This window comes from Gavialis gangeticus, unplaced genomic scaffold, assembly GCF_001723915.1.
Source record: "Gavialis gangeticus isolate Ggan-Ray unplaced genomic scaffold, GavGan_comp1, whole genome shotgun sequence".
NCBI lineage: Eukaryota > Metazoa > Chordata > Crocodylia > Gavialidae > Gavialis > Gavialis gangeticus.
Genome location: NW_017729031.1, coordinates 17,570,392 through 17,582,699, shown reverse-complemented (window position 1 = coordinate 17,582,699; position 12,308 = coordinate 17,570,392).

Sequence of the window (12,308 nt, the reverse complement as noted above, 5' to 3'; positions counted from 1 at the left end):
TTGCTGAGTGTCTAGCTGAGGTCAGGTCCTCTGCCCTGCACTAGCAGGAGTCAGCCTCTGGACCCATCCTGCTCACCCTCCGGCGCGAACGCCGGCGCAAAAGCTGGCGCGCTCTAACAGACCGCGCCTGCTTGTGCACTCTGTTCACGTGGCTCGGGAGCGCAGCTCCCTACCGGCTCAGCAAAGAGGGATCCGGGGGGCTTCCCCTCCGGATCCAGCTCAGCTGCGCCGGTCTCTCTGCCCCATTTACCTTATGGGGATCAGCTGCTGCTGGCCCCGCTGCCGCTCTGCTCACCTCCGCTGCTCTCGCCTCTGCGTCGCTCTGCTCCGGGTCTCGTAAGGGGGGTACACGTGTGTACAAAACACACGTGCGCCTTTGTCCTCCTTCTCCCCGCTGCTCCTAGCTCCCAAGTCGAAACAGCTGTTCTGTTCTGTTCAGTCACTTTTTCAAGTTTCACTGGGGTTGGGAAGTCAGCCCAGATAGTACTGTGGTGATGGCAGAATGGCAAAGGAACAGGTATGGATACACTGGGAGCTGCTGTAGCTACAGACCTGCACACAGGCAGCTCAGGGAATAAGGTCACTTTTTACTGGAACAAAGCAGCAGTGGAATTTGGCAGGTCCCTCAGTGACTGAGTAGCCCTATTTAGGATCACACTTCTCACCTTGGTAGTATGAGGAAGGGGCTAGAAAAAGTGCCCTAAACATTGTTTGCTTAACCTTAACCCTTGCCAGCATATGGGGATCCCACTATAGCAGTAAAAAATCACACAAAAAGATAAAAAAGACAAAGGTGACAGTACTCATAATCAGTGTTTGGACATGCTAATGGACTGTACAACAGAAGATAGACCAGAGAGAAGAACAGCTCTAGTTGGTAGTGAGCTGGCCAGATTCAACATTCAGATAGCGGCCCTGACTTGCCTAGTTAAAGAAGAACAACTTACTGAAAAAGGAGCCGGCTACACATTCCTTTGGAGTGGCTGTAGTAAAGAAAAGCAAGATGAAGCTGGTGTTGGGATTGCCACCAAAATACAGCTGGTCAGCAAGCATACAAATATTCCAAAAGAAGTGATGACAGACTTCTCCCACTTCCTTGGGAAAGATGTGCAACTATCAGCAGTGCTTGTGTACCTACCATGAGCAACTCAGAAAGTGTGACCAACCCATATGTGATTAAGAACAAATTTTACAGAGACCTGAAGTTTCTTATTGCCAAAGTGCTGATGGCAGATAAACTCATTATCCTTGGTGTCTTTTATGCTAGAGTTGGTGCAGATCACTAGGCAACATTGGAAAACATGGCTTTGGGAAATGCAACAGCAACAGGCTCCCCCTGTTGAGGAAATGCACTGAACACCACCTCCTCATCACCAACACAGTCTTCGTAACCACAGCAAACCACAACAAGATGTCTTGGATGCAGCCACGCTCCAAGCACTGGTGTCTCATTGATTATGTCATGATCAGGAGAAGAGATAGATAGGATGTCAGAGTGACAAAGCCTACAAGAAGTGCAGAATGCTGAACTGACCACAGGCTTATAGTTTCCAAGCTGAATATCCAGTTACATCCTAGTAGACAACCACAAGGCAAAAAAGGAACCAAAAGGCTCAATGTCTCCAAATTGAAATAGGAGAATGTGAAACAGACATTTGTTGAATAATTGTGCAGCTAAATAGTAACAATTAATGTAAACTCCAGTAACATCGAGGAACATTACAGCATGTCAGACCAGACTCAATTAATTGAGTCTGCTGGAGCATGTTTCAGAGAAATGCGAAACTCATGGGTATACCAAGGGCACTCACTGTGGGACTTAAATGTCTCTACACTAATGCTAGGAGCACGGGGAACAGGCAGGAGGAACTTGCACTCCTGCTTGCAAACAATAACTTTGACCTGGTTGGGTTAACTGAATCCTGGTGGGAGCCTACTCATGATTGGGTGGTAGGCATTGAAGGTTATGGGTTGCATAGATGGGATAGAGTGGGGAAAAAGGGGGGGAGGGGTGTTGCTCTCTATGTTAAGGAGCAATATATGCCTTCTATACTCAAGATGGTATCAGAGGAGGGACAACCTGAGGTACTGTTGGTTAGGATACAAGTTGGTTGAGGGGAAAGGGATTTGGTAGTGGGGGTCTATTATAGACCACCACACCAGGAGGATGAGCTAGACCTGGAATTCTTCTGGCAGCTGTCAGAGGCCATATGGTCAAGAGCTATGGTTGTCATGGATGAGCTAACCTACCCTGACATCTGCTAGGGGGATCAGTCAGCCAGAACTAATCGCTCAGGTAGGTTCTTAACCTGCACACAGGACCTCCACGTAATGCAGGAGGTATACAATCCCAGTAGGGGGCACGCCTTGCTGGACTTGGTACTGGCTATGGGGGATGACCTGCTGGGGGATCTACAGGTACAGGGCAACCTAGGGGATAGTGACCATCAATTGACTGAATTCACTATCTGGCGAAGGGTGGGAACCAGCAGAGCAGAATTGCTAGGCTTCAGAAAGGCTGACTTCAGGGTGCTTAAGAGAGTAGTTAGTGGGGCATTTAAGCTCAAGAGGATTGACAAATAGGCATCCAGGAAAGGTGGTTGTTCCTCAAGGAAGTGATCCTTCAGGCACAGAAGGAGGCAATCCCACTGCATGGAAAAGGGGGCAAAGGGTCTAAGAAACCCTCCTGGCTAAGCAGAGAAATCCAGGAAAGCCTATGGGCAAAACAAGGGGTATATAGGCTGTGGTGCCAGGGGGTAGCTACCAAGGAGGAGTATACCTTGGCCCGCACTTGCAGGGAATCAGTTAGGAAGGCCAAAGCAGCATTAGAACTCAGGCTAGTGACAAAAAATAAGGACAACAAAAAGTCCTTCAGGTATATAGGGAGCAAAAAGAAGGTGCAGGGCAACATAGGACCCCTACAGGATAGACAAGGGCAGTTGGTGACAGATAGGAGGGGCAAAGCAGAGCTCTTCAATGAGTTTTTTTTTTGCCTCTGTATTGTTGAACTCAGATCTAGACATATCTCCCAAATGCATTATAGAGAGAGGTAGGAGAAAGACCAGCCCACCAACTGTCAATACCAACCTAGTAAAGAGACACTTGGAGGGACTGGATGTGTTTAAATCAGTGATACTGGATGAGCTCCACCCAAGGGTGCTGAAAGAATTAGCCAGTGTCATAGCAGAGCCACTGGCATGACTGTTTGAGCACTCATGGTACTCAGGACTGCAATAGCATCAATGTGGTTCCTATTTAAAGAAGGAGAAGAAGGAGGATCCAGGTAACTATATACTGGTTAGTCTTACCTCTATCCTTGGGAAAACCCTTGAAAAGCTTAGATGCAGGTGTCAAGGTAGGTGTAATTTATTTGGATGTTAAGAAATCCTTTGACACAGTATCCCATCCTATTCTTGTAAACCAATTGAACGGCTGTGCTATAGACATAGGGGTGGCAAACTGACTTCAGGGTTGTAGCCAGAGTTTGGTGCTGGATGGGCTGGTATTGACCTTGAAAGATGTGGGCAGTGGGGTCCCCCAAGGCTCAGCCTTAGGTTGGTGCTGTTCAATACCTTCATCAGAGACCTGGATAAGGGCAGGGAAAGCACTCTGTTCAGATTCGCAGCTGACACCACTATGGGGCAAAGCAAACTATGGGGTAAAGCAAACACACTGATGGAAAGAAACCAACTGGACTCTAACTGGACAGGTTAGAGAAGTGGGCAGAGAAATGGGATGCAATTCAGCAGGGACAAGTGCAAGGTGCTGCACCTAGTGAGAGGGGAATCACCAGCACACCTATAGTCTGGGGGATGACCTTCTCAGCAGCACAGTGGCAGAAAGAGATCTCAGAGTCATATGGTTAGAGGCCTGCAGGGAAGGCCTTATGAGGAAAAGCTGAGGGACCTGGATATTTTCAGCCTCTGCAAGAGAAGGCTGAGGGAGAATCTTGTGGCAGTATACAAATTCACCAGGGTGGCGGGGGTTGTGGCAGGGGGCAGCAGGGAACAGGAGATGCTCTGTTTACCAGGGCACCCCCTGGAATAACCAGGAACAATGGGCACAACCTAATGGACAGTAGGTTTATGTTGGACATCAGAAAGATCTTCATGGTTAAATTTGCCAGAATCTGGAATGGGCTTCCAAGGGAGGTGGTGCTCTCCTCTGCCTTGGGGGTCTTCAAAAGGGGACTGGACAAGTACCTGGATGGGATCACATGACCACAACACTTTTTTCTGCCACTGGCAGGGGACCAGACTTGATGATCCTTTGAGGTCCCTTCTGACTCTAGCATCTATGAAGCTATGAATCATCTCTGGTTTAGCAACAAGGCAGATGAGATTTAGTCTTACGCAAACAGGAATGCTATGAAGAACTTGTAGGATGCTCTGAGGACAATCTAAGGGCCACAGTCATCAGGAATATATCTAATACTGAGTGCTGATGGCATCACACTGCTTATTGGCAAAGGAAAGATACTGAAAAAATGAGCAGAACATTTGAACATCATCCTCAATCAACAATCATCTATTAGTGAAGAGGGAATCAGTTGACTGCCCCAGGTAGACATTAACATATCTCTTGCTGATCCTCCAACACTGACTTAGACTGTGGAAGCAATTCACCTGCTATCAAATGGCAAAGCACCAGGAGCAGATGCTATACCAGCACAGGTCTACATGCTTGTACATGGCTCTGAAACTGACTGAACTCTTCCAGTCAATGTGGCCTTGAGGAACTGTAACCCAGGAGTATAAGAATGCATCCATCATCCACTTGTACAAGTGGAAAGGGAATAGACAATCCTGCGACAACCATTAGTGCATCTCCTTACTGTCAATATCCAGCAAAATTATTTCCAGAATTCTACTGAATCACCTTGTGCAACACATTGAACAAGGGCTCCTGCTTGAGATTCAGTGTGGCTTCAGGAAATTACATGGGACCACAGAAATGCTATTTTCAGCTTGGTAATGCCAGGAACAGAATTCCAACTTGTACATGACTTTCATTGACCTGAAAAAAAGGAATTTGATACAGTTATTCAGGAGGGCCTTTAGAAGATCATGGCAAAATTCAGTTGCTTGGAGAAATTCAACTTAATGGTTCGGCAATTCCATGATGGCATGATCACTCACAGTGTGGATGACAGTGAATCACCTGACGTATTCCCATTCACCATTAGAGTCAAGCAGGACTATGTGCTGGCCTCAAACCTCTTCAGTATGATGTTCTCTGCAATACTTGCAGGTGCTTTTCATGACTGTGACACTGGTATTGACTGATGGCAAGCTCTTCAATTTGAGGAGACTACAGGAGAAGATGAAGTTACAAGAAGTGACTGTTCATGATCTTCTGTTTGCTGACAACTGTTCCCTGAATGCCAAATCTGAGTCTGACATACAGTAGAGTGTGGACCATATCTCTTCAGCATGTGACAACTTTGGTTTCACAATCAACACTAAGAAGACAGAAGTGATACATTGACCTGCACCAGGAAAACCTTACATAGAGCCTACTATCACAGCGAATGGCCAAACTCTTCAGGCAGTAGAAAAGTTCACCTATCTCAGCAGTACACTGTCACATGCAGTTCACATCTGATGAAACCAATGTCAGAATTGTCAAAGCAAACGTGGCTTTCAGCTGACTAGGTACAAATGTGTGGGAGTGCAGAGGCATCAGTCAACAAACGAAACTAAAGGTTTACAAAGCCATTGTGTTTCCAAGCCTGATGTAGACATGTGAAACCTCGATGGTGTACAGATGTCATGCTGTGAAGCTCTACCACTGTCACATGGGCCATCTAAGGAAACTGACGAGGAAAAGATAGCAAAACAAGGTCCCAGACATTGAGGTTCTCATGTTGGCAGGCATTCCAAGCACCCAAGCTAGTTGCTCACAGAAACTAAACCAACTACTAGTGTCATAGTCATCTTTGAATTTGAAAGTCAAACAATAACAACAGCTCTTGATAGGGTTAACTATCCCCTCTTAAAGGAACAATGTTACAATGGGCATGTGACATAAGTAAAATTATAGCAGCAGCTCTGAAGGGATTCAGACTTTACTCCAGACTCGTGCTGAAGATTATCTCAGTCAAACCCAGTTATAAATGACTACTTTCTCATTTGGACCAGTGAGTCAAGGTGGCCGCATGTGATGCCAACCATATCACTCCCTTTTGTCCTGCTGGCTACAGAAACTGGTGTTCCTTAATGATACTAGCACAATAGACTAGTGTTGAATTTTGAGTTAGAACTGAGTTAACATTAGTTATCTCTTGAACACTTGGCGTGCAGACAGATGTTAGGGCCCCACTCTAACTCATGGTGCTTTACATAAAGTGCCATGATTTGGAGCACCCCTGTGACCCAACAGATGTTTGCCTGTTGGGTGGGGGGCTGGAACCAGCCTACACCAGCCCAGGCTAGCAGGCATGGGCCTCATGGCCTGACCTCAGCTACCTCAGCTGGAGTACTGGGGGGAGTTGGGTTGGACCTGTGAGGCAAGGGGGCTCCACTTCCCCCCATCTCCTCCTCAGCTCTGGCCAGTCAGAAGCTGGCAGCTCCATGCTGGCTATTCCTTGGGGGCCCAACCCAGCCCCCCAATACCCCAACCAGGGTAGCTGGGGTGGCGTGCAAGGTGAGGGGCTCCATACCCCCTCCCTCTCAGCTCCAACCATTCAGCAGCTAGCAGCTCCCTCTCCTTCCCCCTGACAGCCTTTGGACCAGGGCTGGGCACTAATCCACCACCTCCCACTCTGTTCCCCACACAAAAAATTAACTCTGGTGGGAACACAAGTTCCCAAATGCACTCTCCTTTTGAGTGCTTTAATGGAATACCTGATTTAACCAGAGTTAATTTTTTATGTGATTGGCCATTTTAAAAGCCCTCTACAGTTATGTATATGTATTAAGTCATGGCTGTAGAGCACTTTCAGAGGCCAGATCACTCAAAAACTGTCACTTCTGTCTGTGCCCTTGGACTCCTTGCTGTGACAAACTTTGTTATTCCTTTACATAAAAACATGCACACACACTTAACATCCAAAAAACTGTTACAATTACAAAATTAGGAAATACCAGAATTTGAATGGAATATTTTGCATCTCTTTTCCTTCACATTTAAATTGTCTTTGGCATGGGAACAGAAACAAATAGACTGTACTTTTGTATAAGGTCTGTCTATATGTGTAATGGTGAATTGTATTTTGGACAACAAAAGTGGGGAGGTGTTATTCTGTAAGTGGAGCTGCTTATGTAAATGCTCCATTTCCCAAATGAAAGAATAAGTCTCCCCATCAGAACAGAGTATAGTCATTATCAAGATGAAACCTGAGTATTGCTTATGCATACTCAGTTCAGCCCCATTTAGCATAGTCATTCTCACAGAATCCTTTCCTTATTCAGCATGCAGGATGGATAGTAATCACTTAGGCAGCTATCTGATGCTTTGGTTTGTTCTGATTGTATAGATATAACATGGTGCCCTATATGCTAATAAGTAATCAAATCCACCTTTTCTGCCTATCCCCTACCCTACCCTGCTGTTCTCTCTGCTGGTTTTTATCTGAATACTTTCTCTGACTCTTGCCCCAGCTTCCTATCTTAATTTTTCCACTATCCAGGCCCCTAATCACAGGCCGTGTGCATGTTCCTCTCCAATCCTTTCCCCTACAAGGCTCTTTGACTTCTGTTTTGTTTTTTGTGCTTGTTTTCTCTTTCTGTTCTCATGTCCTGTTCCTCTTCTGTGCCATATCGTCAACTTCTCAGCCTTATTTATTTGAATTGAGCACCTTTTATATCTCCCCCTCACAGTCTGGCTCAAACAAAGGCAGCACACGGGACATTTTTGGGACATGCACCACAGCAACTGCTGGATGGCAGAAGACATAGCTGTGACAAATGTCCTGTTTAGCTGATCAGCTCATAAGATACTCAGTAGTTATAGCATATGTACTGTCAAGTCAACAAGTGGGAGCTGTGAGGGGACAATTTTTGTTCAGGGATACAAAATTTTGACCATTTAGTTGCCAGACTCTAACAAATATCATCACTGTATATGCGAACTAAGATTTTCAAAGGCCAAAATATGGGACAACTTTCACATCAACAGCTCAAGGTAAATTCCTGGCTAAAGAGACTGCTGGGAATTTTCAAGCTCTTCCTCCAAAGCATGGACAAAACACCCTTCAATCTGGTCCTTGAAATCAAGCGAGTCATCTTAGCTAGAAAACCCCCCCAAGAACAATTGCTTTGAGGACGGTCATCCGCTATAAAAAAATTCAATTCAAATGGCTTAAGTGTGGTGACATTATAAGCCATGAAGAATAGGATAATACTCTAGAAAGAATCAGGGCAATCTTTAGCATAGATATGGCTACTTGAGCCATCTCTTATAAGCATGTGTTTATGTATATGTAGAATATATTGCTTTGTGGCACCTGGTACTACTGACCAACTCTTGGGTTCTTTTTTTTATCATGAATGCTAACAAACTGAGCAAGCCTAAGAAATTATAAATATCAAGAAAATATGAGCTGTTTGTAAGACACTTGAAATGCTGTCGCTTCTTCAACCATTTTATGTCCTAAAACTACAATAAGAAACTGATGGTTTAGATGATAATTTATTATTTGGTCAGACCTTATCTGTGTACCAATAAGCAAACAAGTTCAAAATAAGAAATAATCCATATGTTCACCAGAAACTCATATGGAATTTGAATATTCAAAGATATTGGGCCATTGATGGCTTGATCCAAACCCTACTGAAGTATACAGAAAGACTCAGTGGGCGCATCCCCATGTGTGGGAATGTGTGTTTCCCTGGGGACAAATAGCAGTGGCACATTTTTGTGTCGCTCCTACTTGTCCCTAGGGAATGCCCCTGCATGCATGGTCTGGTGTGTGGTGCCCCACCTGGGGGAGGGGAGGCTGGGGTCAGCACCTGGGCTGCCCCAGCAGCCATACATGGGGTCCTGGGGACTTCCCAGGGCTGCAACAGTGGCAATCTGGGTGCACGGAGCCTGGCCAGAAGCTGGAGCATGGGTCTGATCATCCAGGCTCTGGTTTTGGGCAGCGTATGCTACCACCACATGCTCTATCCCGCTTTTCTCTGGCACTTTTTTTTTTGACACCAGGATATCCAGTTATCAAAAAAACCCACTACACTGCAAATCAGCATGGCAAATGCATATGCACAATTGTCTGAATGTGCACATTGATTGCAGTGAAATTTAAGTCAGGCCTTTAAAAATAAATGAATGCACTATACACTAAAGGGAGATAGCTGTGTTAGTCTGAAGTCTGGGTAGATTTGTGCCTTGTAGAGTGGGGTCGCCAACCTGTGGCATGTATGCCACAAGTGGTACAGGCAACTTCTATGTATGGTATGTAGCAGATTGGGGACAGATCAGGCAGCCTAGTGGCAGATAAATCAGGCAGAAAAAAGGAGAGCAGCAGATTGGGCAGGGAAGAGGATTAGTGGAGGGAGGAAGGGGAGAGGAGGGAGAGAGGCAGTAGAGGAGGCAGTGCTAATTTGTGCCACATTTGCCAAAAGGTTGGCCCCCACTGTTACAGACTGCCTTTGCCACATTTCCAGACCCATAAATTTCAGATAAATATTCAAACTTTCAAACTGCTCCTTTGAACTGTAGTTTCAGTCACACTGCTTGCAATGGGAGTTCTGAACATTTAATGAGAGCAGACTGTCCAAAGTGATTTCTGCTGTGCAGAACTGAGGCTAACTTTACACTTGGCTGTTATGCTTATGATATTTTTTAATGTTTGTTGATATGGTTTAATAAACATAGTTAGAAGAATGCTATAGATAGAATCTAGTAATGTATAAATATCAAATAATGTGCATAATGTTTATGGCACTGAAGAGTCATAACACATCAACCACTATTAAAATTGCATTTACTTGATTTTAAGAGTTGCACTTTGCACTGTAAATGTCCTAGATATATTTAGTCAGCCATTTCTAATGTAACATGCAACATTAAAGATAAAGTAAATGCATTTGCATTGGTTGTTGACTGTTTAAACCAATTTAATAAACCATTCATAATAAGGTAAATGACTAAATCATTATTATTAAAATACACAAGCTTTAAATTAAAATAAACACTTTTCTAATGGATGTTGGTGTCTGGTAAGTGATCTGGGCAATAAATGGCTTCTATATTCATAGAGAATTTTTTTTAGCTCTGAAGCCATGTGTGTGAGTGAATGTGTGTAACAATGTTTCTGGTCTATATACACATCTCTACATACATATAATCTTCCTTTAGCTTTATTAATGACTTTTTATAAATAATTGATGGACATCCCTTAAGCATTGTTCCTGTTCCTATTTTCTTCTCCTACATAATATTCTTCTTTTAGTGAAATTTATTACAGCATTTAGAATGAAAGCTTTCATTTTTTTTTCTTTTGGAAAGACATTTAGGCACTGGATCTGATAACTATACAACCTGGCACAGCTTATGTAGCACCAATTTAAATTACACTAGGTCAGGAATGGACAGATAAGAAGCTATCTCAGGTAGCTGTATGTGGCAGGTGGCTACCATTATGCCATGCCCGTAGGCCACAGATAATCAGGTGAGGCTGTATAACAGTCATTGTATTTTTCCTGGAAGAAATACTTTTATCCCAGGATCCTACAGATGGTCACACCCATTGTCCCACTTCAAATACCGGTGAAGTATGCTAGATAAAATGTGCTAACATTTTGTCCTGTGGCAACCTTGCCTGGGTCTTTTGGTTAATTGTGTTTGCTTGCATCATTTTATTCCAGGTACAAGTCTGCCAAACTGTATGCTCTCCTTGGCCACCTTTTCTGGCAGACGAGCAGCAATGCAGCTTGGAAGGACTACATGTGCTAAAGGCTATGCCTGTGCAAATAGTATTCGATTCGGATTCAGCCAATTTGGAGGACAGTGGTTCAATTTGAAGATTCAGATCACTGCCCTGGATTGATTCAGCTGAATCAGTTTTGGAGGATTCAGTGCTGGTTTGGAGAGACACAGTGATTTGGCCATTGACGGTAGTGTAAAATCACTGAAATACCTATAACTTTGTCATTTTTAGCAGATTTGGATAAACATTGCAGAGGTAGTAGCCCCCTTCTGAGCGCATGAAGCCTGCTGAGGTACAAGGAGATAGGTGCAGGGCTTTCTGGGAAATTGCATCTCAGACTGCTGAAAGGAAAACTCATGCCACTTGTTTGTGTTAGGGGGTATAAGTTGTAGCCATGTTGGTCTAAGGACATAGCCCAGACAAGGTTCTTACAGTCAATCTGATACTTTGATTAGACCAACTGAGTAGTTGGAGAAATTCTTCTTTGTAAACTTTCGGGTTTAAAACCCCTTTGTCCGACTGAGGAAGCATCTAGTTGGTGTGTGTATGCTCTTCCTGGATGAAAGAAATAGTAAAGAAGCCAGAGGCTGGCATGCAATGCAGACAAGGAAGCCAGTCAGTGAAAATGGACATGGAGGCATCAGAGGGTGAGAGAGACAGGCTGGAGTAGGGGGGAAGGGGGATGTAGCAGGTAAAAGTGGAGCGGTACCTGCTGCTACCTGTGGAGTCAGAGGTCAGGCAGGTTGTAGTGTGTCATGAATCCAATGTGAGCCACCAATGTAATGCCATATCTGACAAAGCAAATAAAAGCCTGGCTTGCATCTACTGATGTATCTCAAACAAGACCCAAGATTTAATTCTCCCACTTTATTCATTCTTAGTGAGACCACAGCTAGAGTACTGCATCCAGTTCTGGGCTCAACAATTTTAAAAGGTTGCGTAGAAGCTTGAGACAGTCCAGTGGAGACCCACATGGAAGATCAGAGGTTAAGAGAGCAGGCCTTATGAGAAGAGGCTGAGAGGCATGGGACTCTTCAGCTTGGAAAAGTATAGACTCAGGGGGGGCTTGGTGGCAGCCTATAAGTATATCGGGGTGTACATCAGGAAACGATACTCAGGGCCCAAGGGGTGTCCATCCCGACAAGAAGCAAGGGGGGCAGGAGTGTCCGAAAGCCCCCCGGCTCACCAAGGGCGTCCGGGAATGCCTGCTTGCCAAAAAGGCAGCGTACGCCCGGTGGAAGGGGGGTGAAATCTCCAAAGAGGAGTATACCTCCTCTGCTCGGGCCTGTAGGCGAGCTGTTAGGAAGGCCAAGGCGGACATAGAGCTCGGATTAGCGTCCAAGATTAAGGATAACAAAAAGTCCTTTTTCAAATATATTGGGAGGATGAAGAAGGCGCCGGGTAATGTGGGACCCCTGCAGGATACGCTGGGCAATCT